The sequence below is a fragment of the Elaeis guineensis genome, chromosome 13 (genome assembly GCF_000442705.2).
Source record: "Elaeis guineensis isolate ETL-2024a chromosome 13, EG11, whole genome shotgun sequence".
Classification (NCBI taxonomy): Eukaryota; Viridiplantae; Streptophyta; class Magnoliopsida; order Arecales; family Arecaceae; genus Elaeis; species Elaeis guineensis.
The window spans coordinates 61,394,507-61,399,831 of record NC_026005.2 but is presented as its reverse complement, the minus strand read 5'-3'; the positions used below and the strand labels follow the sequence as shown (position 1 = coordinate 61,399,831).

Below are 5,325 nucleotides of genomic sequence, written 5' to 3'. Positions count from 1 at the left end.
AGGATGAGTTATTATGTAGGTCTGAGGTATTGTATTAAATTTTTACTTAGTTCATAATGTAAATTATTATAAAAACACTACGTAAATCTTTGATGTATTTTGTAGGCAAGATACGGATGTCTCCAACAGAAGATTATAATATGAGAAAATACTGGGTGAGTACCAATAGATATCTACTTACTGGCATGATGAGTGAGACATGAAAAAAATGTATTGATGAGTTAAAAGAGACAAATCCACAAGCCACACTTGCAGACACGATTGGCAAAGTTCATCTAAGTTGGATGAAGTTAGAGATATGGAATGAGTTGTGTTAGAGGTACTGACTTCAAGATAAGTGACAGCAGAAGTTTAAAGCTGATAGAAAAACTTGAATGAAGCAAAAGAAGGGATCGATCACCAAGCATTCAGGGGGTTTTATTCCTTTGGTAACGCACAAGAGGAGGATGGTATTTTATTAAGCATTTCTCTATTATTACTAATGTTTATATTTAGTTATATGTTTATGATATAATAACTTGTTGCAAACGTAAGAGAATGGTGCAGAACCTATTGTTGTAATACTTTTTGATCGCACCCACAAAAAGAAAGGGACAAGAGAGTTCATGGATGCAAAATCCAAGAAAGTTAGCATAGGTTCTCAATTTTCTATCTATCTATATGTTAATATATATTAACATATGTATATTCATAAGTATATCTATAAGTATCGAATGGTTGGGTATTAAATAGGGGTGGCAAAAGTCGATCTGACCTGCCAACCCGACCCGCATTCGACCCATGTTAAATAGGTTTAGGTTTGAATTATACGGATTCTGGTCGTAAATAGATCGACCTATTTAACCCATTTAATAATCAGGTCGGATTTAGGTTTTAGATGATTGATCTATTTAATCCATTTAATAAATGAGTTGAATCGGATCAAGTCGGGTAGGGTTATAATCTGTTTAACCCATTGTACTTATATCCTTTAAGGCTTTAACCGATTATGTTTTAGGTTTTAGGTTTTACTCATTTGCTGACGTCATTCGATCGATACGCTTCTGCTGCTCCATAGCTGTTCTTCTTTCCTCCTCTAGGGTTTTCCATCCCATCCCTCCTCTCGATCAAGGATCCCCCATCGTCTTCTTCACCATCGACAATAGGTGGCTGTCTACTACTAGCTCCTCTCCATTCGTAGTCATGCTGAAGGGAACTCGGAGGAATAGTGAGATTTTACTGGTCCGAAGCTTAGGTATTCCCCTCCTCCTCCTCGACCTCCTCCTCTAGATGCTACTCCTCCCCAGTCTTCCCTCATCATGGGAGCACCGACTAGGATCTAGCATCCATCTTTAGCTGTCATGACATGCAACATCATGACGATGGCAAACTCGGAGGAATTGCGAGATTCCGCTGTTTTGAAGCTTAGGTATTCTCCTTCGATCTTTGGGGTTGGTATTCGATTTAGATCCGATGATTGTTCTTAGGTTGGATTTTTTTTTTGAATTCTGCTAGTTTATTATTTGGAATCCTCTTTGTTCGGCTGGTTTACATTAGGAGTTTTAGTCCTTGTTAGTAGTCATTTCTTTTTTCTTCTTGATTTTGCTTTGATTTATGGGTTTAATGGCACTAACCTATGGATTTTCGATCTGACTCTCAGACGATCATTATTCTCTTATGATTTATTTAATAAATATTATCTTGCATGTCTCATTTATATATTGTTTGATTTATATATCGATTTGCTGATTTTTTTTTTGAATTTATGTTAGGATTTTTGGGATCTCATTGTGATCTGGTTTTAGTCCTTCTTGATTTATGTTAGGGGTTTTAGTCCTTCTTGATGTTGCTATGATATATGGGTTTAATGGCATTAACCTATTGATGTCTGATTTTTCTAATGTTGTAATTTAGGGTATAAGGTGCTGATTTTCTGATGTTTTAAAATTTTTTTGATTTCTATTTTTTATGCTGAATGTCAAGATGTGCAGTATGGTCTATGTGCAGAGATTTATTTTAAGGTTTGTGTAGGGAGGCTATGATGATTTTGAAATATCTTTTTATTGATTTTATTATTTCTAACAGTAATAATCTTGGATGGCCTTCTTCTACAGGCAACCGATTGTTGTTGTTTTGATTTAGTTGTTGATGAAATACTAAATCTGAGCCTCCTCTTCCTCTTTCTTTCTTTAATGTTATATTTAATTTTTTTATGGTTAATATAAGCTTTCACTATATGATATAGATGGATAAAGAGCCTGTCGTCAATTTAGATCTAAAAAATGATGATGATGGTGCCAATGAATCGGCAAGTGTAGTTTCAAATATAGCTATAATTTGTGATTCTACTGGTAAACGTAAAAGAAAGTTAACTTCAGCAGTTTATCAATTTTTTCAAATAAATGAAGCAACAAAAAAATACAAATGCATCAAGCATGGTATGGAATATCAATTTGATGGGAAGGTTGGGACTGAAAATTTGAAACGGCATATAGAGAATTGTAAGAAGAATCGTGATGTAGGGTAAATAATTTTATCACAATCTCAAGGATCCATATTAATGTAGTTTAGTAAATTTAATCCAAAAAAAAATCATGAATTGTTGACATATGCAATTATCAAGCATGATCTACCTTTTCAATTTGTTGAGTATGAAGGTATTAGATCCTTATTTGCTTATGTTTGTGAGGATGTCAAGTTAGTATCAAAGAATACTATTAAGGTAGATATGCTGAAATTATATAAAAAAGAAAAAAAATTATTATTATGGCTACACTCAATTCCTACTAGGATAAGCTTGACTTCAGATTTGTGAACCTCTATTACCACTGATGGGTATTTATGTTTAACTGCCCATTTTATTGATGAAGAATGGGCGTTGCAAAAGAAAGTTTTTAACTTTTGTTTCATGCCTCCTCTACACAATGGCATATCTTTGTGTGAAATGATCTATGGTTTGTTAATTGATTGGGAGATTGAAAAATAATTATTTTATATGACCTTGGATAATGCATCAGTAAATAATATTTTTGTTGATATGTTAAAGAGCCAACTTAATTTGAAAAATATACTTTACTCAAATGGTGAGTTCTTTCATGTTCGATGTTATGCTTATAGTCTTAATTTAATTATACAAGGGAAATTAAAAGAGATAGATGAATCTATTTACAAGGTTCGTGAAAGTGTTTAATATGTGAGAGGTTCACAAGTTCGGAAATAAATATTTTTGAAATATGTCAGACAAATATCTTTGGAAAGTAGAAAAGGTTTAAGGCAAGATGTTCTCATAAAATAAAATTCAACTTATTTGATACTAGATAGTGCTCTTGCTTATCGACATGCTTTTTTTCATTTGAAATTTAGTGACTCCAATTACAAGCATTGTCCATTTGAAGAAGAGTGGGACAAAATTATGAAGATTAACAAGTTGTTGAGTATATTCTATGATGTTACTTTTATATTTTTTGGAGTTAAGTATGCTACAGCAAATTTGTATTTTTCTTATATTTTTTTGATTGAGCTCACTTTAAGATAAGAGATGGAAAGTGTAGATGCTTTCATGCAACAGATGGCAGGATAAATATATAGAAAATTTAAAAAATATTGATTAGATCATTATTTAATATTAGCCATGGCAGTTATTTTGGATCCTCGATATAAATTTCAGTTTGTACAGTGTTGTTACAGAAAATTGTATAGATATGGTTGTATGGAGACCGTCTGCATCCGTGATTGCATGTTTTCTCTCTTCAATCAGTATATAGCTTCTTCTTCTAAAACTCCAGCTGTTGGTACATCAATTGATGCAGATATTGGTAGTGGTACTTCTTGTGAGACTTCTGAGCCACATAGAAAAGTAGATATTTTTCAGGTAATATAAATTTTTATTTATCAAAATAAATTTATTATTTTGTATATAATATTAGTTCTAATAAATAATTTATTTTATTTTTATAATATTATAGGATTTTGGTATATTTGAAAACTTTGAATTTGTGACTACTGCACAAAAGTCTGAATTGAAATTATACTTAGATGAGCCAAGAGTTGATAGGAAGTCCAATTTAGACATCCTTGAATTTTGGAAAGCCAATCATTTTCAATATCCTCATCTTTCTCTCATGGCACGTGATATTTTAACTATTCCAATATCTACAGTTGCCTTTGAATCTGTTTTTAGTATTGGTAGGTGGATACTTGATAAATATCGCAGTTCACTTAAATCAGATGTCGCTGAGGCTGTGATTTGCACTCGAGATTGGATATTTGGAAAGAAAGGTATATAATTTAATCATTGTATTGCTATTATATTTTTTGAATGAATTTATTATTAACTATTATAATTTTTTAATATAGATATTTTGAAACCCGAGTTAGATGAAATTGTAGAAGATGTCATGAACTCCAGTTCCATTAATGAAGCCCAATCAACTCAAGGCTCGGCCAATATTGATCCCAAACCATAATGAGATGAATCATAGTTATGCATTCTTTTTTGGATTATGTTGTTCATATTTTTTGGACATATTATCTTATTATGTTGTGTTTTATTTGAATTTTTTTTTTTGATTTTTGTTTGAGTAAGAGCAATGGATGTTGTTATGCTATCTTTATTTAAAATTTTAGGTACTTGTTTGAATTTTAAGTAATTTTAAGATTATTTTAAATTTTATATGTGAAGGTTATGATGATTTTTGGATATATTATATATATTTGATGACTCAACTAATTCTGGTGGCAACAATCTTAGATGGCCTTCTTATATAGGCAACCGATTGTAGTCATTTTGATTTATCTATGGATTAATTATCAGATCTAAGCCTCTCCAATTAATTACTAAAACTCATTAAATATTGGCTTTTAGGTTGCTACTATCTGTTTAATTTGAACATATTGTTGGTGATGGGGTTTGGTTTAGAGTTGATGTTGTATCCTATTTGAAACTTTCATACATGTTATTGTTGCAGTGTTGCTATCTTCTTTGTCATCACTGATTGTAATTTGAGAATATATTTTAAATTCTGATATTATTTACAGTAACATGTTAACTTAATATTTTGATATATGTATTTTATATTCTATAATAGGATGTTGCAGGTTTTATACTTTCATGCATGATATGTGATTGGACTTAAAAATACTGTGATTACTTATTTGGTTAGTAAGCTTTTTTTTTTAAAAATCTTAAGCAAGTTTTTTCCTCATGCTTTATGTTATTTAAAATGATCATATGTTAAACAGTGGCAGCAGTGTTCTCCTTTAAGGATAATGTGTTTCTAGACTTTCAGTTTGAAATAGTATATTTTATCTTGAATTGAATATGCTCGCTATTTGTGAATTATGATG

The 5,325-nt window shown here is 31.1% G+C and overlaps 1 pseudogene; it reads left to right on the top strand.

The window, feature by feature from the left end:
• The first annotated feature begins 2,974 nt into the window (after positions 1 to 2,974).
• Positions 2,975 to 4,445, top strand: LOC114912728 (zinc finger BED domain-containing protein RICESLEEPER 2-like; annotated as a pseudogene).
• The last annotated feature ends 880 nt before the right edge of the window (positions 4,446 to 5,325 follow it).